Genomic DNA, 22,285 nt, shown 5'->3' with positions numbered 1-22,285 from the left:
AGATCTCAGCAGCAAAAGGGCTCCTGCCTTACAGTTTTCAACAAACATGTTCATTGCTGATGTCTTGTTATTGGCAACCTACCTTTGCCCCCAAACGCATAGATAGTCCATGTCTTTGACCGTTTCATTGTCTACAGAAATTTTACTGACCCCCCCCCCCCCCCCCCCCCCCCCCGAGCAGAACCTCCCTATGGCCTGGCTGGACAAGCTTACATCCTGGAGATTCATCCTTGCAGGGAGGTGCCTCCTGCTCAGAGCAGATTCCGGAGCTGCTGGTCTGTGAGCAAGCCCCCCCCCCCCCCATACTGGACAAGGCTACAGGTCAGGCTGCCGTTGCAGAGAAGTGAAGGTGGGCTAGTATTCAGGCCAGAATGGGTAATCTGACTGGACAGGCCACCTTGGCCCCAGATGCAGCTTTCAAATTAGCCATCAAGTCACAAATACTTATTGAGCACCTACTGAGTGTCCAGGGCCCAGGGAATGAAGGACACATACAAACTGAAGAAAGAAGAAACTAAAAATGTTGGTTGCTATCACGTATTGTACATGTGTTTCCACTCATGGTGCAGAGAGGCAAACAATCTGCTTAATGCTACAGAAAGCAAGCATAGCACTAGAGTCTTGAAAAGCACAGATCCTGGAGCCAGACAGACCTGAGTCGCAATGCTGGCCCTGCCAGTTTCCAGCCGTGTGTCCTCAGGCACATCACTTCACCTCTCTGGGCCTCAGTTTTCTCAGCGGTAAAATGGGATTGTTGGGAAGGCTTTAAATAACTTCAGGCACACAAAGCGCTCTGAAAAGCCCGCAGGGCACTGGAAGTGAGCAATAAATACCAGCAGACCTCGGCGTTGTTGTTTTTATCCTTAGTTATTACTAAGCAGAAGCAGCTGGGATTTGAAAGTCTGACTAAAGTCGGCGGGTGGGGGGGGGGGTCTCAGTCAACCCCCCTGCGGCCCCGGAAGCCTCTCCTCCCCCACCCCGGGCCCCTACTTTCCACCCGCAAACCCCGCGAAGGTGCTTCCCGGAGACGTGCTCACCTCCCCGGGTGGAGCCCGGCAGCCGCAGGGTCCCGCGGCCCGCCCTCCGTTCGCCGCGCGGGGGCGGGAAAGCCCCGCCCTCGGCCCCGCCCCCTGCCCGCCCCTCCCTCTGCGAGTTCGGGGCTCCGGCTGCGGCGGCTGCTGGGTCACCCGCGCGGAGCGGTTCGGGCCGGACGCGACGGGACGGGCGCCCGGGAGCCTGGCGCCGAGTCTCCCGCGCGGCGCGCCGAGCCGGCGAGGCACCTGCGACCTGGGTCGGGGGCCGCGACCGCTCCAGCGAGGTAGGAGCCGGGAAGCCGGGGTAGGGAGGGTGGGGGAGACCGGCTCTCCCATCCTGGGGCGCGGGGTGGCGGTGAGGGGGGGAGGACGACCTCTCGCCGGCGCCTCGGCCCCTGCGCGCGGCCGCCCCCCCCACCCCCGATTCCCGCGGAGCCAGGGGCAGCGGCCACACTGCCCCCCGCTTGCGCGCATGCAGGTCCGGCGCGGGGAAGGTAGGGGCCGCGTGGTGGCGGGTGCGCGTGTCCACGCCTGTGTGTGCGCGTGTGTCCGTGTGTGTGCGCGCGCGTGTCGGGGATGTGCGGGGGAGGAGATGACGCCCCCTGTTCGCCGGCGCTGCTGGGCAGTTCTTGTTGCCCACTCCAAAGCTGAGGGCACACTCGAAAGACGGGCTTGAGTGGGGCCGGCAAAATTATCCGCGTAATGCGGGAGGGAAAGCCCCCCCCCCCCCACCTGTTGAGCTGGGCTGCCCACCTGTGCCTCGAATTCCCCGCTTCTCCCGCCTGACCGCGGGGACGGCGAGGATGCCCGGGTCCGGCGGGGTAGGGAAAGTGCCCCTGCCAGACCCCGCGGAGCAGAGGTGGACACGCAGGGGAGCAGAGGGTGGCGGGCATGGGGACCCGCTGGCCGGGGCTGAGTGTGAGCGCTCAAGCCACGAGGCACGCACCGAAACATTCCCCCCGTCACTCCAGAGCCTCCCTCCTCCCCATTTTAATTACTTGAACTGCCTTTGACCTCATCCTCATTGGGTAATTGATGAAGGTTAGTTCGTTAAAAAATTTAAAGCGAAGTCAGATGGTCACTTCTTGGGACCCAGAGGGATTTAAGAGGTAATTCCTGGAACGTGGGGGGGGGAGGGCAGAGGATCCGGTTCCGAGCCCCTCCCAGTGCTGACCCTGCTGGGTGCGGGGTCGCAATGGCCAGGTGCAGCCTTGGGCTCTCATCCGCCTTCTAGAACTCGCCAGCCACCTCGGCGTCCGTGTTTATGGTTGAGGAGGCTCTTGTTCAGAGAAAGGAAGGGATTCACCCACTTTGTGGGATTATCGGCGACAAGACGAGAGCTGGACCCAGGACAGGGTTCCCAAGTGAGAGACAGATGTCACACTCCAGCTGTCACCTGTGCTGCGTCCTGCCCCACACCATCCCAGGGAACAAAAGCTGGGACTTTCTTCTTGGCCACATTATGCCACTCCCTCATCTGTCTCAACCTCAAGGCTTGATGAATTCACAGCCCGGGTTGCAGGGAGGGCGGGGGGACTTTGGTTTCGAGCTGACATTCTGGCTTCAGGACATCTCAGGACCGCAGGCATCTTGGTGACAGATCGGCTGTGCCTCTCTGCTGACACCACAGCCAGCACCCCTCCCAGAGTCTCCTGCCTGCCTGAGAAGCCCTAAATGTGCCTCACTTCTCCGCTAACGTGACGGCTGGAGAGAGCTGGGGGCATCCTGTCACAGGGTCAGGTCCCCAGGGTGCCTAGAAAAGGTGACATTTGTAGCGGTGCCTAAGGCATCCCCATCCCAAACTTCTACCTTCGTCTTAACTTGTGGGAGGCAGTGGACACCCTGAGGGGCGGGGGGTGGAGCCAGAGCCACCCTGTCCACGTGTGTCCAGTTGGTGAGACCTTGGCATCCTGGCAGCAGGCTTGTGAGAGCTCAGCCGCTCTCAGGCTGTGAGCTGGGGTTCTGGAACTTGGGGCGGGGGAGGGGAACGCAGGGAAGGTCGGCTGAGTTGGTCACAGTTGGCTGGAGGAGGCAAGCCTGATGTCGTGGTGGAAAACACGGGCTCCAATCCCAGCTGGATCACTGACTTTGTGACTTTGGCCGAGTCACAGAGACACTTGGAGGCTCAGTTTCCTCTTCTGTAGAATGGGGCCGGGACACAGATGTCAGTGTCGGGCTCAATGGCGGTGTTCCGGGCTGCTAGTCTCTGCTTCCTCCAGCCCCCAGCCTGACTCTCAGCCACTGTCCTTGTGGGAGGTGACTGTGAAGCTAGGATCCCTCATGCCATCCTGAGGATGGGGGGGAGGGGGGGCGTGGCGGCGGTGTGAGTTTTGGTATCAGGGTAGCTCACAGATTGAGCGCGGGGTCCCAGAAAGTGAGGATGCGAGAGCTGGAACGCAGTCTCCACCAAGCCCTGCCTCTGGGAGAGCTCGTGCCTCTGCCCTGGCTTCTAGCCACCAGTGTCCTGGGCCTGCCCACACGGCCTCCTGACTCATTCCTAGGTGGTCACCGGTCATGTGCCTGCTCTTTCCTTCCATCCTGGATTGGGGTCAGCCTTCCTCCCTGGCAGAATCAGGGCCAGCTACGTGTGACCTCAGAGGCACCAGGAAAACCCCTGCCTGCCACCTGCCAAATGTCCTGTCTCCCCAGCCCTGGCTGCCTGCTGCCTAATATTCCACCGTTAGAGACTCCTTCCTTTCGCTCATGGCCTCATACCCATTTGTCAGCTATGAAACCTCGTGACTCATTTAAAAGCTTTCGGGACCTGTGCGCGAGGGGAGAGGGAGAGGGCAGAAGAGAGAGGGGAGACGAAAGAAGGCGGGGAGAGCAACAGGGAGAAGGAAGTGCTTTGCCAGCCTCAGAGTCTACGGAGAAAGGCCCAGCTGTGAGCCCAAGGAGGCCCCAGAGGGAAGGAAAGATTCCGGCAGACGGGGCAGGGCAGGCGGCAGGCAGGGGAAGTTGTGAACGTCCAGTGGGAATTCTCAGTGAGAATGTGGGGTGGGTGGCCCGCGGGGGCAGCAGGTGTTATATAGAGGTTTCCAGCCCTCTGCCTGGGGTGGGGCCTTTGCAGCCTGTTTCAGAGGTGAAATAGACCCAAGGCAAAAGCCTCCTTCCTTTTCTGCCTCTCCCCCTTCCCCCCGGCACACGGCCATGTGGTGGTTAATGTATTCTAGGGCGGTGTTCTCTGCATTTGGAGAGCCCGGGCTCGTCACGCTGGCTGTTTAAAGCTGTCAGTGGTAATTTGTTAGGTCAGCAAAAGGCCTGGGCTGAGCAGGACCACGGGACCTTTCAACTCCTGTGATGCCCTGAACATCCCACGTCCTTCCTCAAAAGAGCAAAAACCACATCATTCACTCAGACCCACAAGTCTCCTGGGCTGCCAGAGACCCGGAGGGGCAGGGCTCGGCTGGGATCACCCTCAAACGTGGTCCTCAAAGATCTCCCTTGTGGAGGTGGTTCCTTGCCCCGGTGGGCGTGTGGGGGCAAGTTTTGGGGGGTACGGGGATGAGAACTGACCGTCCCTGCCCAGGGGGTCCATGGACAGGCTGGATGCGGGGAGAGGCAGGCCAGCATCACCCCGGCCCTCAGAGAGCCTGGAATATGTCCTGACCGCATAGCCGTGAGCTGTTTGCAGCCCATCTGAGCACCGCAGAGAGCAGAGCTGAGACCAGAGAGAAGTTACAGGTCACCAGTGTGACCTGTTGGCCATGAACTCCCCAATGACAACCATTTAAAAAAAAATTGAGGTGTAATTGACATTTAACATTATGTTAGTTTGACGAGCATTCTTTTCTTTTCAGTTTATTTATTTATTTTGAGAGACAGCATGCAGGTGCACAAGTGCAGGAAGGTCAGAGAGAGAGAGAGAAGGAGAGAGAGAATCCCAAGCAGGCTCTGCACGTCCACACGGAGCCCGGTGCCGGGCTCGAACCCACGAACCATAAGCTGAAGTTGGACTCTTAACTGACTGAGCCACCCAGGCGCCCAGTTTGATGAGTGGTCTTGAAGATGAGTCTCAGTGCTGTCTGTTCTTGGATGATGATGTTAACGGCAGCAACTCTTCATTCCAGCACAGTCATTTATTGAGCACCTACTGTGTACATGGTGATGACTATTCTGTGATGAAAATACAAATGTGATATGACTGGCTTTCGGGGCCAAATTATTCTTTGGCAGGGGCTGTCCTCCGTGTTGTAGGATGTTTAGTGGCATCCCTGGCCTCTGCCCACTAAATGCCAGTAGCATCCCTCCTCCATGGAGACAACCACAGATGCCTCCAGACATTGCCTAGCGCCCCCTGGAGGGGGAGGGGGGCAGACTCGCCCATAGCTGAGAACCACTGGGGATACAGCTCTGAACAGAACAGACAAAATTCAATCCCGTTCCCTGAGGAGCAAGAGTTCTGAAGAGGGAGATGAACAATAAATATGCTCACGAGGGAAAAATTTAGTAGGCTGTCTGTGAAAATGCTAGAGAGAAGGACAAGGCAGGGCGGGAGGTTTGGAGGGTGGGGGTGGGGGTGCCGTTTTCAAAGGGGCTCCTACCCGGTGTGACCAAGAGGCTGGAGAAGGAGGAGGAAGAAAGAGAGGCAGAGATCTGGGGAGAGAGCCTTCCAGGCAGGGGCAAGAGACAGTCCAAGAGCAAGGAGGACAGAGGTGGCCGGGTGGCAGCGGACTTGGGAACCACACGGAGGGGAGTTCAGATCCCGGCCCAGTCACTGGGTAGCTGTGTGTGGCCGTGGGCTATCCCAGAACCTCCCTGAGCCTCGGCTTTTGCAGGGACTCGTGCCCTGTCCTCAGCCCCTCCCGCTGCCCGTGCCAGCTCGTGTGTCCCCCCTTCTCCGTGCACGTGCCAGTGGGAAGCCAGAGGGCAGGCAGAATCCCCTCCCCCCTTTCTCCCAGCTCCAGGCTCTTGTTCTGGACAAGTGCATCTATTCACTGAGCTGCAGCAACGCCATCTGGTGAGGTCAAGGCCAATATCTCCGGAGGTCAAGAGAAGTTCAGCCCTCCAGCTCCCCTCTCCCTCTCCCTTCTCCCTGTCCCCTCTCCCTCTCCCCTCTTCCTCTCCCCTCTTCCTCTCCCCCTCCCCTCCTCCTCTCCCTCTTCCCTCCTCCTCTCCCTCTTCCTCTCCCCTCTTCCTCTTCCTCTCCCCTCTCCCTCTCCCTCTCCCTCTCCCTCTCCCCTCTCCCCTCTCCCCTCTCCCTCTCCCTCTCCCTCTCCCCTCTCCCTCTTCCTCTTCCTCTCCCCTCTCCCTCTCCCCCTCCCCCTCTGAGGGCTGGGGAAATGGAGCCAGAAACATAAAGCAACTTCCCTGAGATCACAGGGCTGGTAAGCGGTAAAGCAGGGACGGACCCCAGGTGTCTCTGACGTTCAAGGAGGCAGGCTCTCCCTGTGCAGCTCTGTGCCGGCAGCCGAGGACATGGAGGCATTAAAAGGGGAGAGAAAAGTCTTGGGAGGGAAGGAGGGACACGACATTTCAAGGGCTACGCTTTGGAAGGAGGTCACCAAGTTTTGATGACCCTCCTTGTTTACTGTTTTTATTTTCTTGTGTTTGAAGTAGTTGTGTCACGGCAGAACAATTGGGAAATGAGACTCATTGTGTGTAATTCCAGAGAGCAGACTCTGAATGGGAAAGGAAAAGATATTAGGGGGGGCAGGGGTAGCGCTGGTGAAGCCTCAGGCACCCTTCTGCTTCCTTGGTGTTGCTGCCCAATGTGGGGTTCCCCCGCCTCCCCAGAGTTCAAGGTCAGGCTGCCTGGATCACCACCCAGCAAGGATGCTGCAGGAGGCGTTCCTGCCCCAGGAGTCTGGACATGCGCGAGCCCCTCACGGAGGGAGACAGCATGCCATTGACTCAGGCACTTGCCCAAGGGCGGAAACTGAGGCAGCTGGCACGGGCTGGGAGTGGGGGGGTTGGATGGAGGGTGTTGCTCTTGGGTGGAAAGGAGCCAGCTGCCAGCTGGCCCTAGGTCAAGGAGGCAAGAACCCCTGGGATATGGCAGTATTCCAGCTGCCCTCCCGGTGGGGATTCTCGAGCAAAAGGCAGGGGCCGCACCAGGAGCTTGGCATGGAGGGCTTGGCTGGGCAGGCTTGGCTCCCTGGCTCAAGTGGGAGAGCCCGCGTCGGGGAAGGGGACACTCTGGGGACCTGAGATGATGAGCCACAGCATGTCTGTGCTGTCCACCCCGGGGACAGACCCCCTCGAGAGCGTGGGTCCCGGGTAGTCCTCCCGTTAAGAGGAGACAGCAGGGATGACTGTAACAGTAATAGAAACTAGCCTCTGTTGGGTGCTTATCACATGCGAGGTCTCGTGTAAGGTTCCTGCTGTCCAGTCCTTACGAGATACACCGTGCTGTCGTGTCCCTTTGCAGACCGGGGACCGGGCTTGGCTGGTAAGCGTCGGCGTGGGGGTGTAAACCTAGGCTCCCATCGTGAATGCCCCCGCCCCCATGCTGGGCAGTGGATGGAAGGAGCTCCGTCATCGCTCCATGCGACCTTGGGCACGTGATTTTACCTCTTTGAACCTCACTTTCCTGAACTGTAAATTGAAGGGCAGAGGAGTTACCGCGCAGGGTTGGTGCAACGATAAAATTGAAAGGGAGACGACAGACATCACATGACGTCAGACAACAAAATATGCCCAGTATGTGGTGGCCTCTCGCTTTGTCTTCCTGGCCCTGTGGACGCGGAGCCTGTCACACCCTCTTTGTGATGTCTGAAAGAGGTTCTGCTGAAATCTGAGGCCAGCGGATCCTTCTAGGTGCCTTGTCGGTGACCTTGGCACCGAAGGCAAGATCAAGTGTAAAGGCAGTGGATATAATCATTGCTCCCATACGTGTCCCCTGCTCTGGGCCTCCCATGCTGATCTTATCTAACTGCCAGGCAACTCTATGAGGTCATTACGGTTAACCATATTTCATAGGCAAAGAAACTGAGGCACAGAGAGGTCAGTTAGCTTGCCCAAAGTCAGCCACAGCATAGGTAGAGCCACAATTTAAACCCAAGGAGCCCAATGGCCTTTCTGAGATCCTTGGAATTTGTAAAAAGGGAAATGTTTCCAAGTCACCGGGCCCAGGGTCTGACTCTTCCAAAATTCTCTTCTCCTTCCCTTCATTTAAAGCAAAAACACTTTGGGGCACCTGGGTAGCTCGGTTGGTTAAGCGTCTGGCTTCAGCTCAGGTCATGATCTCACCACATCAGACTCTGTGCTGACAGCTCAGAGCCTGGCACCTGCTACAGATTCTGTTCTCCCCCGCTCTCTGCACCCCCCTCTCTCTCTTTCTCAAAAATAAATGAACTTACAAAAATTTTTTTAAAGCAAAAACACTTCACCAGACAGGAACCAAGGGGACGTAATGGACTCAGCTCAGGGGTCACTTCCTCCAGGAAGCCTTCCCAGATGTTCCTTAGCTAGGGACCCTTGTTTGTGCTTCTGCAGCATTCCCAGCACACCTCCATCAGCCGACTTGCGCCCAGGACCGCCAGCATCCATTCCTCCCCCCTTCCCCACTAGGTCAAGGGCTTGCCAAGTGGTGCCTTCTACCTGTTTAATGACCTTCACTCCTGCTGGTTACAGGAATCCGTGCCCCGTGCTTCCTTTGCCCTTTGCAAATCTGCTCTCACCCACGAAGCTTGTGTTCACCAGTGGCATTCACAATACCCCCCAGAGGTCAGTTTCCAGGCGTTAAAGGCAAGTTCCAGACTTCTGTCCCTGGGGTCCGGGGCACGAGGTCTCGGGCTGCTCCTGGAAGCAGCGGAGTATCTGCTCCCGAATGTACAGTGACAAGACCTTAAAAACATGTCCCACCTGCCCCGCGGCTGCAGGACCGTGTGGTGGGCAAAAGGCGTGGCCAACAGAGGCCGAGTTCTCCGACGCGAGGCAAAACCGGGAGGGAGGCTGGAGTTTGCTGAGCAGTTACTTTGCGCCGGCTGTGTGCCCAGCACCTCGTGTCTAGACCTCCTCTGATCCACTCGGCAACCCCCACTGTCCCCGCAAAAAACAGTTGCTTGTATGCACACACTTCTGGCCTGCACTCCTTAAATTGTGTGGTGAGTCGTGCTCTTTGATATAAATAGATGCAATCCTCAGGGGGTTTGTGGTGAAATACACATAACATAAAATCTCCCTTCTTAACCACCTTAAAGCGCACAATTCAGTGGCACTTAGTACATTGAAACACTGAGCAACCATCACCACCTTCTAATTCCGGAACATTTTCATCATCCCCAAGGGAAACCCACCCACCAAGTCCCTCCGCCAAGTCCCCGGCAGCCACACATCTGCTTTCTGTCCCTATGCATTTACCTCTTGTGGACATTGCATGTAAATGGAACCCTACAGCGTGTGGCCTTTTGTGTCTGGCTTCTTTCGCTCGGCGTGATGTTTTCCACGTTCACCCGTGCAATGTCAGTGCTTCGTGCCTTTTTAGGGCTGGATGATATTCCGTTGTGTGGATATGCCACATTTCCTGTATCTGTTCGTTCATTGACGGACATTTGTTTAGGTCTCTCCCTTGGCAATATTATGAATAATGCTGCTCTGAATATTCACATACCAGCCTTTGAACACCTGTTTTCAGTTCAAGAGCTTTTTAACTATGGTTTCCCAGGTTCTATGAACATGGGAGCTCAGCGCAGTTAAGTAAGTTGTCCAAGGTCACGCAGCTGTTCACAGGGAGAGCCAGAGCTTGAGCTCACGTGCTCTGCGCTCTTGACGGTGACCCTCTTCTCTTCCAGTGCTCGCAGGAGGCCGGGGTCTTGGGCTTAAGCTTCCTAGGAACGTCGCTCTGTTCCTGGCTCCTGACTTGGCACCTGACGTTCCCCTGCCTCGCATGGCCTGCCCTCCAAACAGAGGTCCCACCGAGTGTGGCGCCGGGAGCATCATCCTGGCAGCCACGAGCAGGAAGCGTTGGCATGCCAGGAAGCAGTGCCTTCCTCCATGGGATAATACATTCAGACAGCACCCACCGCCAGCCATCGCCCTGGGAGGCAAGCGACTTCTTGCGTAGATCTCACTTGCTCTCAAAATAGGTGGCTGTTCCCTGGCGGGTGACCTTCACTTGTACGTCCTCATCCTGGAGACCCAAGGCGCCTTGGTCAGCCTCCTTGCTTTTCAGGAGAATGCCAGGTGCTCTGGGGCTAGCAAATGCGGAGCACCAAGGCCAACTCCATCCTGCCAGGGCACAAGGCACCTCTTTGATGGAGCCCAGGGCGTGGGCTGTGAGTGATGTGGTCAGGAGGGCCCCCGCCCCCGCCCCGTTATTTCCCGGAGGGGATGCTGTCTCCTGAAGAGGGTAGGCGGGATTTGCTGTGTGCATGGAAAATGCCTTTATTTTTTCCACCACCTGCATCAGAATAGCTGTTCCCACCCACTTTCAACTCCAGAGCTACCCTGAGACCACCTCTGGCCTTGCTCCTGCCCCATTGCAGGAATCTTGACCTGTCTCCTAGGTAGTAACCCTGATAACCCAGGCCACACAACCTGACCCTCCTGGAGTCCACTCCTGTTTGGTGCGGTGGAGACACTGGGGCTTTGTGGTGTCAGAAGGCAGGCACAGAGCCCACGCCTACCTCTCTCCCTGTCTGTGTGACCTCAGGCCGGCGCACGTCCTCTCTGAGCCTCAGACGCACATGAATGGGGAACGTCAAGGCGGCACTCACAGAGTATCATGACAACTGAGTGAGACTGATGTCTAGAGAAGCAGCTGGAATACTGCCTGGTCAACGCAAAAGTTCACAAATACGTGCTTCCCCCCTGGCTTTCCCTCCCTGCGTTGGTCAAGTGCTCTGCCTCACCTGCTCAATGGGGGCCCGACAGAAGTGAACCTGGGACCTCCCAGGTCTGCTTGCTGCCCAAGCCCAGGTCCAGATCTGAGGCCCTCATTCCAGGGGAAGGCCTTGTCAGCTGTAGAAGTTGTGGGTGGGCTGGCCACAACCCTCTCTGGGCTTCAACAATCGAGAGCATTTGTAGCAGGAATCCCTACCCACCTTCAGATGCGGAAGCCGCACAGGGAGTTCTAGCCTCAGTGATGGTGCATGTCGGTAGAACCATGATGGAATTATGATCAGAGCAAGCCCGAATGCAGAGGCCCCTCTGGGCTGGGCCACGATGCTAGGTTACTAGTCCTCACACCCATCCCTGAGGGGGCCCTAGGTCTCTATTTTTGTCCTCTCTTTATAGATGTAGAAACTGAGGTACAGGCAGGTAAAGACAACGTACCCGACGTCACTGAGCTAAAGTGACGGAGCGGGGATTTGAACCCAGAGCAAATCTGAATGAGGGACACTTGATTTTGGTAACTTCTTGGGACACAGCCCTGGGGCATGAACTTGCAGGGGGTGGGTCCTTCCACCTCTCATGCTTCCTTTGCTCTGGGGGCATTGATTGCCCCCTGAGGGCACAATTAAAAGGGCCCCCAAGGTGGGAGCCCCCTCCCAGCCCTCTATATCCTTGGCTGACATGCTGCCCCTCTCTGAAACCTTCTGTGGGACATTGCTCCAGATTTCCAGGCACCCCTCTGCCTTCCCTCCTCCTCCTTCCAAAGGAAACTTCCAGAAGCTTGAGGGGTGAGCAGCTGCTGAGTGCCAGGAGCTGTTTCAAGCCCCACATACTCTACTGTGTTTCATCCTCTTAGCACCTGCACCAGAAGTATTATCTCAAGTTCCTAGTTGAGAAGATGGAGGGCCTAAGAGGTTAATTGAAATGTCCAGATGAGAGCACATAGTATGCCACGCAAACTGGGGGGCCGGAGACTCAAGACCAGACGTTGGCTGATGATGGTGCCAGGTGTGGGCTGGGCCCTGAGTGTGAGTCACTTCATGCACTCCTCATTATGTTCCTAAAATAGGTGCTGTGACTGTCTCCATTGAGAACATGTCTCTACAAATTCAGACTGAAGTGTTAGTGGCTGATAATGCTATTTGTACCCGTTGGATTTCAGCTCGGCTTTGAAGGTACTTGAGCCCAAGGCAGGTAGGAATTTTATCTCTGCAAGAGAGATGGGTTTGGGGCTATGGTAGGAGCCCTGCCTCCCTTCTTTAACCTTCTCCCGTTACCACCACCCCCATCAGCTGGTGACCTGTTCAGACTCTGCTGAGCAGACCCCGGTGCTGTGAGCAGAGAGGAGCCAGGGCATCCAAATCAGATAAGTGGGTGGCCCTTGCACACTGATTGAGAACTAGCTGTCAACCCAAGGGCCAGCAGGCAACGGCTGGCCATTAAGGGCACACCACTGGGTTCACCCAGCTTCAAGATCAATTCATATCAAAACCACAGCCAGCATTTGTTTTCTGTCCTGCTTCTGTGGAGGGAAATAAAGCACGGAAGGCACAATATAGAGACATCATTCTCCACTATTGATTTCTCCCACACCCTCTCACTTGCCTCTGGACCGGAACGTCTGTCTCCCTCCTGACGGATGTGTTGTTGTGAGAAGGGTGAGGAGCACTCATCACGTGAGGGGCCCCAAGACACCGCACGGGGCAGGAGGGGCTGCGGAAGGGAGTGAATTCAGCACGGGGTGGGAGGCAGAAACAGCCCGCTGTGCCCGGTCCCTACCCCCGGGAGGGGCAGGTCCAGCACCGGTCAGCTCAGGGGGCCCCTAACACTGAGTCCTGGGGATTGCACTTCCTGGCTGAGCGGCCTCCCAGGGCTCTGTCCTGGGGTCTGCCTGGGAAAGCACCCTGCCTCTTTGTGGGGGAGAATGGGGTGAACACAGGCAGAGGACTGTACCCCAGAGGATGCAACGTCAAGTCCTCCCTGGGCCGAACACCTCTCTCAACCTTGCTTTTCCTGCCTGCAGAATGAATCATGCCCTCCATAACACCATCTTCCGAGGCTTGATAGGAGAATCCAGGGAGGTCACAAACCTGTATGAAAGCATTTGTTAAAAACATCATTAATGCTGAGAGTCAAGGTCAGTGCAGTCAATCGATCAGCAAACACTTCTGCACCCTGTGGTTTCTCCCTGTTTGCCTGACGGCTGACCCCAGGTCCCTGGGTGTGTAACCTCTGTGGGATCAGAAGGTCAGACTATGAAGGTGCAGAGTCAAATAAGCAAGAAAGAAGATGAGATAGAAGAATTAAAACCCGTTCTTCCTCTAGGAGGTGGGTCCCAGGACAGCTCCCTGCCAGTCTGGCGAGCAGCTGAGTTCGGTCAATCATCAACCAGCTAGTAGAGGTGAGAAAGCCAGTCAGTAGTCTGTCCCACCTTTAACCCCGTGAGCCACTCATGGGCCACAGATTCATCCAGAGAGTGTCCACAGGTCTGCCGGACTCCCCAGCATTCCCGTGCTGGTGCGGCTGCTTGCTTCACGACGCCCTTGTACCCCCCGCCGCCCCAGGCAGCCCCATTTCTGCTGCTCTCGGCCAGGCACTGAAATTGACAGGGGATGGGGGCCTGAGGAGCCCATTAGTGGCCTGCAGAGTTCCATGTGACTTGGGCATTGCAGACTGAGGTCAGTTGCCCATTAAGCTATGGAACTGAACACCCCACTTAGCAGTGTATATGGGACACAGTTAAATAATGAAAATAAAAATAGAACATCGCAAGAGCCCGGGGCTGGCTGGCTTATGCCCCAGGAGGAAGCAGGGGAGGCCATTCCCGGGAGAGGGGAGGGAATTCACTGTCAGCCTACCTCTGCCATGAAGCTGCTCTTGTATTTTTCTTTATATATAGGTCATCTTTTGTTAATTTTTAAGTTAAAGGTCGTATATATGTGTCTGTGCTTATTATTCAGAAAAGTGGAAAGAGGCAGCCTTCCTTCCTCTCTCCGACTCTGTATTTTTGGGTGGGGGTGTTAGAGATCTCTGGTACCACCCCTAGGAAAGAAAGGGGAATGAAAACCCATCCCCCCTCCATCCCCCACCCCCTCGGGCCCCATGCTGCACCACCACAGTCAGCCAGCAGGGGGCGAGTCAGCCACCTACCGTCTTACCCAGTCGGCCTTGTCCCGTAGCTTCAGGAAGACAGGTAATTAAAAAAAGGGGGAAAAGATCATTATGTTATTTTTAAAATGTGGCGCATCCGGGCGCCTGGGTGGCTTGGTCGGTTAGGCGTCCGACTTCGGCTCTGGTCATGATCTCACGGTCTGTGAGTTCGAGCCCCGCATCGGGCTCTGTGCTGATCGCTCGGAGCTAGGAGCCTGTTTTGGATTCTGTGTCTCCCTCTCTCTCTCTCTGCCCCTCCCCCATTCATGCTCTGTCTCTCTCTGCCTCACAAATGAATAAATGTTAAAAAAAAATTAAATAAAACGTGGCGCATATTTATTAAACATGTTTGGGGAAAATAAACAGTAAAGTAGAAAGAATAAACAAATTCATCCATGATCTTACTATCAAAGCATCACTCTTAATATTTTTATATTTTCCATTTCAGATTCTTGTTTTGCAAATTAGCAAGCAAATCATCAGTATTTTTGCCCCACTTATTCTTCATTTAACATCGTCCTACTGTCATTTCCTTCAGTGGCAACATGAGAGTCCGATGGGTGGATAAAGCCACAGTTCATATATAACCCCTCCCTCCAGAAAGGCATTTTGGTGGTTCTGAGCATTTTGCTACTACAAACAACAGTGAATAAACACCTTTGTGTATTTTTGCACTTGTATTTATATCTATTTCCTTAGCAGCGGTTCCCAGAAGGAGAATTTTTGGGACTGAGAGCAGTGAACGTAATTAAGACTGGATGTATGTTGCCTGGTGGCTTTCCATAAGGGGCACCCCCACTTTATTCTGTTGCCAGCAGAGTCTGAGGGTTACTGTTTCAGAGGTGAAGTTGTTTTTTCTTTCTTTTTTTTTTAATTAAAAAATTTTTTAATGTTTTCATTTATTTTTGAGAAAGAGAGACAGAGTGTGAATGGGGGAGGGCAGGGAGAGAGAGAGAGACACGCACACACAGAATCCGAAGCAGGCTCCGGGCTCCGACCTGTCAGCACAGAGCCCGACGCGGGGCTCGAACTCACGACCCATGAGATCGTGACCTGAGCTAGTCAGATGTTCAACCGACTGAGCCAACCCAGGTGCCCCAAAGTTGTTTTTTTTTTTTTCCTAATTGAGCTTTTTATTTTGAGCTAATTGGAGATTCGCGTGCAATTGTAAGAAGTCACACAGAGGGATCCCATGAACCCTTTACCCCGTTCCCCCCATGGTAACACCTGCAGAATTACAGCACAAAGGAACACACCCAGAAGATTGACATGGGCGCCGTCTAGATGCAGCTCATTTCTGCACCACAAGGATCCCTTCTGTTGACACTGGCCTCCTCTCCCCGCCCTCACTCTGGTCTCTGATCCCAGCAAACCACTAATCTATTCTCCGTTTCTTCCTTTTTGTCATTTCAAGAACCTAACATAAATGGAATCATGAGGCAAAGTTTTAAAGACAATTATGGTCAAAAAATAGAGGAAACAAACTTACAAATAGAACTATAGAAAACACAATTTTGAATTGGCGAGTCTCCAGGCCAGCACTGCCCAACAGAAATAGAACGTGAGCCGTGTCATTTAAAATTTTCTGCAGCCGCATTTAAAAAGTATGAACACATAGTAAAATTAATATATTTTATGTAGCTCAGTATACCATTTCAATGTATAACCAACGTGTTTCCTTTTTAATTTTTCTTTAATGTTTGTTTATTTTTGAGAGAGAACGTGCACACAAGCAAGGGAGGGGGAGACAGAGAATCCAAAGCAGGCTTCTCGCTGTCAGCACAGAGGCCAGCGCGGGGCTCAAACCCACGAACCATGAGTTCATGACCCAAGCCAAAGTCGGACTCCCAACCGATTGAGCCACCCAGGCTCCCCGTCAACATGTAATCAATGTTTTAAAGACCATCAATGAGATATTTTACGTTCTTCCCCCGTAGTAAGTCTTAGAAGTCTGGTGCGTATTTTGTACTGACAGCACATCTCAGCTTGGACTGGCCACGTTGCAAAGTGTTCCAGAGTCACATGTGGTTAGTGGCTGCCATATTGGATAGCTCTGCTTTAGTCCACGTTGCACTGAAAACAAACCAGGCTTGTGAGGGTCCCCTTGTTGGTTAGTGGCTCTCAACCTTGGCCACATATTGGAATCACGTGGAATTTTTTTTTTTTTAATTTATTTTTGGGACAGAGAGAGACAGAGCATGAACGGGGGAGGGGCAGAGAGAGAGGGAGGCACAGAATCGGAAACAGGCTCCAGGCTCTGAGCCATCAGCCCAGAGCCTGACGCGGGGCTCGAACTCACGGACCGCGAGATCGTGCGCGTGGAATTTTTTTTAAGTATTGATGCCTCGCCCCACCCCCATCCAACCAGAGAGTAGGATGTAATTCGTCTTAGAAACAACCCAGCATTGGGATTTCTTTTAAACCCCCCGGGTGATACTAATAGGCAGCAGGGATTCAGGACCCCTGGTTTAATAAGGGTTTGAGGTTGCGTCCTCTCCTGTCCTGTCTGGCTGTGGGATTCTTGTAGAGGCCCTGGGGATGACGTTCTCTTTTCTCCTCTTAGTTCCCGACCCAACTTCCTAGAGAGCAGGCACTTCAGCAGTCCCTGAAGGTTTCTGTACCTCCCAGCCCTTCGGAGTCCCACCTCAATCTCTGCCTTATTCAGTTGGAGACAGTTATCAAGGCTAGTTTGAAAGGGAGATGCCCACAAGTTTCCTCACGAATTGCTCCCAGCCCATCAGCGCCATCTTGTTACCCTGAATATTTTCCCCACTGGGATCCACCTCCTTCGTGGCCAGTCTCGCTTCCTTTCTAGATCAAGGAATAAAGATGAAGATGGGCAGAGAGCCCATGACCTACTTTATGTCACGGAATCCTCGCAGCCACTCTGTAAAGGAGCGATCATTCCTGTATTATTGATGAGACTCTGAGAGGCTCAGTGCATTGCCTGAGGCCCCAGAGCCCACGCTTGCACGTCTGGGCTGGCCTTGACCATGTGGGCCAGTGGCATTATGAACTGAGCAGCCAGAGCCAGAACGAGAGTCAGGCTCATCCTGCTTTGCACTTCCTTTTCCAGACCAGGGCTTCTCCGTGGCTGATGGCTCTCAGGCCTGTGAGGCATGTCGCCGGCTGAAAAGGAGGGAGGGCAGTCTTGTCACCTACTGTCCCAAGGGGGTCCAGTAAATGGTAGGACCCCTCCTTCTTGGCCCTGAGTTCTCTCCCCTGGTTTTTACTTTGTCATCCAATCAGGAAATATTAAAATCTGTTTTAAGAGGCGCCTGGGTGGCTCAGTCAGTTAAGCATCCAACTCTTGGTTTTGGCTCAGCTCATGATCTCACAGTTTGTGAGTTGGAGCCCCACGTCGGGCTCTGTGCTGACAGCAAGGAGTCTGCTTGGGATTTCTCTCTCTCCCTCCCTGGCTTGCTCTCTCTCCCTCTCTCTGTCTCTGTCTCTCAATAAGTAAATAAACATAAACAAAAAATTTTAAACGTGATTAAAATCTGTTTAAAAATGCTGTAAGCATTTTGACTTCATCTCTCAAAGGTCATGAGGCCTCTGCTGGGGCACAGATTTCCAGGGACCACTGGGCCACCTCCCAGGACCGAGACGGCCAATGGACTTCATTCCACATCCATGCGTCCACGGGCCCCCTGACTCACAGGGAGGGCCACGCTCACAACCAGGCCATCAGGGCCGGCAGGTTGGCCCAGACATTGGCTCATCTCCGGTCACGGGGGCAGGAGGGGAGCAGAAAGCATCATGCTGAGAACTGACTCCTCAGGGAAACGCCTTGTCCCCTTTTATGCTTCTCTGTCCTTGCCCATCTTGTTCTGGGCTGTCACCCTGTGGTGGCTGATACATCGTCCTTTCTGCGTTAACATCCGGGAGGCCTAGGATTCCGGGCTCGTGGATGTTGTTCCTGGGCCCTCAACAACCTGGCCTGCCGTCTGTGTGACCTAGGACTTGGGACTCACGGGGGCAGGGCCGGACCGCATGGGACAAGGGCGGGAGATGGGGCGCTGGAGGGAGGGGAGGCATGTGCATGCCACACACCATTAGAGCCCTGAGTTCTGGTAGAACATGCTGGAGGCAGGGAAACGGTGCTTGGCAGGAGGTATTTATAGAAGGGCGTGCTTGGGGTGCTTTGTAACGTGGCCGGGCCACATTGATCGTCTCACAAGAGTCCTGAAGCAGCAGTGTGTGTTTCTGGGGAGGTGTGCCCTTTGCGGGGGGCCCGGAGCTGGTCTGTGGGCCCCAATGCTGTCCAGGCAGCTTCCCCAAAGCCAGACTGGTTTTCCTCCCCAGGCTGCCCCCACCCCTCCTTTCTCCCTTCTCCCAGTAGGAAGAATCAGCAGAAAAAGAAACCTCTCCCTTGAAACACTCTAAGCATGGGGGGGAGGGGGGGTGTAACCAAGAATCACTCCCGAGTGTCCAGTAGGAAACAACGAACTGCTTTTTTCTGCTCTTCCCCTCTTCCTCCATAATCGCTGTTTCATAACGAAAATCTCTGGCTTGGACCATCCACCTGAGTGATGCGAAGACCAGGGACAAGAGGGCTTGAAATCTTCTGCCCTCGTATCCTAGGCGAGAGGCTGATGATGTTGAGAAAAATCAAAACCAAGTTTTCACCTGCCAGTCAAGAGTGTCCCCTGACTGGAAGAGAGAGTTTCCAAGGTGGTGAACTGAGCCCTCTGCGGACGCATCACCACCGCGGCTGCCCGAGAACCCGTCTGAGAGATGAACGAGAGGCCGTCCGGCATAGCAGATAATAGGGCCAGGTAGCGGGGTTCAGACCCCAGCTCCCCCACCTTCTGGCTGGGTGACCTTGGGCACATGACTTCACCACCAACCTCCCGACTGTAGAGTGGGGATAATGACGCTGGTCGAGATGAACCGTGTGCACCTACTATGTGCCAGGCGCCTGTTCCTATTTTAAACTGGATGCATTTAAACTAGCTCACCGAATCCTCATCGCCCTGTGAAGAAGCTCCTACTAGTGTTATCCTTCCTGTAATAACAGCGCCTCCCAGCAAGGGGGTGTCTCAAGGATTAAGTGAATTAACGCGTGTCAGTTGCCCAGCACAGCGTCTGGGTCGGCCCTGGAATCGGGGGGGAGGCAGAAGGTGCACAAATGAGAGAAGCAGCAGACCCAAAATCAAGGTGCTGAGGAAGGGAGAAAAGCCTGGACCCGGCTCTCTCTGCGGGCTTTTGCAGACTGGATCTGATGGATGGCCAGTGTCACCCAAATTAGATCAAGTCCGAACATTTTTCCTGTCTACACGTATTGAGACACGGGGTGCGGAGTTGTTTTTCATTCCTGGCTGGCCTTTATTGTATCCGATAGCCGTGGGGGCAGTGATGTTATAGCTGGGGCCGAGCCGCCGGTCCTGTGAACGGAAGGAGGCGGCCCCACGAGTGGGCTTCTAATTGGCAACAATTAAGACTTCGTGCCATTGAATTACGTAGTTTGCAACCCTCTTGGCTGCTCCGTTTAAGTGGAATCTAAAAGAAGAGGGAAGTATGCAACTCTGCCTTTTCTACAGAGGATTTGAGTTTCCACAAATCCTGCAACATAGGAATCCACTTCTGTTGGGGTGGCTGTTAGTGGGGTGTCTCTTTTCACACCGGGCTGGTGATAGGCTGGCCAGGACGTCTGTCTGCCGGTGGACTGCCGTGTCTCCTTGCTGCGGGGGTCCCACACGTGCTGGACGGCGGGGGCGGGACTTGGCAGGGTGGAGGGGAGGAGGGTGTGCCTGTGGTTCACGGCTGGTGGCAGGGCTGGGGGGTGATGGAGGCCCCCGGTCAGAAGGGAAAGAAGTTCAAGGTGCCCGCATAATTTACTCAAGAGCCCACCTCCGGATTGTGGAATTTTTTAACTCTGTGGGTTAGATGGAGGAGGGGGGTGGTCTCCATCACTCCACGGGGGAGAAATGCACAGAGCGTGGGCTCTGGGGCCGGACACACCTAAGCGTGAATCTAATCTCTGCCACTTATGAGCTGGGTGACCGCCGTGTCTTCAACCTCGGGTTCCTCCATGTAAAGAACAGATAATAATGCAACTTGGCAAGGTGGATCTCAGGATGAGATTAGGGACGCCCAGTAGATAAATGGGCCCGCCAAGTGGCAATCGTCATCACCCTCCTCATCATCGTGGTCATGGGTTGTCCGGTTCTAACGCTCATCCCCTGGGTCTTCAAGGCGTGTTTGTGCCTGGTATGCATTTGTAATGTGGGCACGTGAAATAAAAATGAGCCTCTTAAGCCAGCCGCGGGGGGTGAGTGCCCTACACACCCCTCCTTTTACTGAGAGCTTCCATATTAAGTGCCTTAATATGTATCAGTTCACTAACCACCCCCCCACCACCACCACCAAAACCACCCTACGGGGAAGCATTACTATAATCATCCCATTCTACAGACGAGAAAGCCATTCAAGTAGTTCTGGATGTGAATCGTTTAATGAAACCCTCAGACAGCCTGCCAACGTGGGTAGGTCTGCCGTCAGGAAGTGAATCTGAAGCTGATTCATTGAGCCACAGAAGGGATGGGTGATTAGAAAAAAAATAAATAATAGAGGAAATGGAGCCTTGTTCCACCCAGGCCCCCTGGGCGGGGGGAGGACTCAGCAAACAGGCAGAGGTGGGGAGCCACCAGAGGGAGGGTGGCGACACCCTGACTTAGGGGAGAGTCACAGCCCACGTGTCCCCTGTACCCCTGCCGGACCCCTTGCTGGTGCAGACGCGACACCCACTCCTGACTGCTCAGTCTGGCTCTTCCTGTCTCCAGGCAGCACTGAAGGTGGGACCTCAGCCTCCAAGCCATTGTCATGTTCTCATGTCTGCCACGTCGGTGGTAGATCAAGATGGGGAAAGTTGCCCAAAAGGAGGGAGAGGAAGGGGCGTCGATCTCGTTCTCTTGCTCCTGAAAACACGGCCTTAAATGGGAGTTTTGGGTTTTTTAACCTGAAGCCCCTGAACACATCCCTGTGGGATGTAATCACAGGACAGTCCCCTCCCCTTTCTCACATGGATTCAATGGGGATAGCTCTTCTCGAGGCAACCTGTACTGCTTGTCTGGTCTCTCAGGAATGCGAAGTTCCCCAGCCAGTAACTGCACCGTCCAGTCCCAAGTGGTAGCCAAACCTTCCAACTTCATGCAAAATGATTGCAGTTGTCCACCCTTAGCTCAGCTGTGTTGTGGTGAAAGCCTAAAGCCCTGCAAAGGGGTGCAGCTGGCCTCTTGTCTGCTTAGCTGCACTCCTTCCTCTTGCTGCAGGTTTTGGGGGTGGGGGCAGAAAGAGGGAGCAGGAGCGGTAGAATTCTTACCTGACTGGCATTCTTCATGACATGGCATAGACTCTCTGGGCTTGGGGGTATTCGAGGCTGGGTCTTTTTACCACTGTGCTGTCCTTGGGTTCTTCAGAGACACCTCCCCCCCCCCACACCCATCCCTAATGCCTTCTAACTTGTTCCCTTCGTGTGGGTTTTGCACTCTCTCATGGTTCCATCCTCAGGCTCTTGGGAACCCAGTGATTTCCTCCCAGCTTCTCTCTGCCAAGGCTCCTTCACCCTTCCTGGCAGCCATCTTGGATGGGACCTAAGTCGCTTCCATGCTGGTGCTATGCTCTCAGGCTTGGCCCACTCATCTGTGGGAACACTCCTACATCCCTTGCCCCCAGCAAACTCTGGCAGTGCAAACCAGCCGCCGAGCAACACTGACCTCTCCTTCACTCCCTCCACCACAACAAGTAGCCAACGTCTCTCTCCTTTTAGATTTTCTAGGCCAGACTCACACACCAGGCCACCGGACTCCCGGCATACACTGAATCCTCTCACTGAACTTGAGGTTAGGGGCAGGGATTTCCCACCCTCCTGCCCTCTGTGTGATAAGGTATTTTTAACAGCCAAGGGCACATCTGTAGCCCTTTCACACATTCTTCTTCACACATCTCTCGCAATCTTCAACTCAGTTAACAGTTTCACCATCAGTGTGGGTGAGTCCTTTAAGAGTCATGAATCCAGGGACGCCTGGGTGACTCACTTGGTTAGGCTTCCAACTCTTGATTTCAGCTCAGGTCATATCCCAGGGTCTTGGGATTGAGCCTTGCATTGGGCCCTGCACTGGGCATGGAGACTGCTTAAGATTCTCTCTCTCTCTCTCTCTCTCTCTCTCTCTCTCTCTCTCTGCCCCTCATCCCCACTCACTTTCTCTCTCTGAAAGAAGGAAGGAAAGAAAAAGAAAGAAAAGAAAAGAAAGGAAAGGAAAGGAGAAGAGAAGAGAAGAGAAAAGAAGAGAAAAAAGAGTCATGAATCCATTTCACCATTA

General features: G+C 54.5%; 1 protein-coding gene across 1 annotated transcript in view; it reads left to right on the top strand.

Moving 5' to 3' along the window:
• Nucleotides 1–1,186: 1,186 nt before the first annotated feature.
• The window catches only part of CACNG5 (calcium voltage-gated channel auxiliary subunit gamma 5), a 41,872-nt gene continuing 20,773 nt past the window's right edge, over nucleotides 1,187–22,285 (top strand). Inside the window, exon 1 of the mRNA XM_043585071.1 lies at nucleotides 1,187–1,318. The gene's annotated coding sequence lies outside the window, so the exon portion shown is untranslated. The remainder of the gene's footprint in view (nucleotides 1,319–22,285) is intronic.

Source organism: Prionailurus bengalensis, chromosome E1, assembly GCF_016509475.1.
Source record: "Prionailurus bengalensis isolate Pbe53 chromosome E1, Fcat_Pben_1.1_paternal_pri, whole genome shotgun sequence".
Classification (NCBI taxonomy): Eukaryota; Metazoa; Chordata; class Mammalia; order Carnivora; family Felidae; genus Prionailurus; species Prionailurus bengalensis.
The sequence above is the reverse complement of the archived record's forward strand: the minus strand, read 5'-3'. Positions and strand labels throughout refer to the sequence as shown.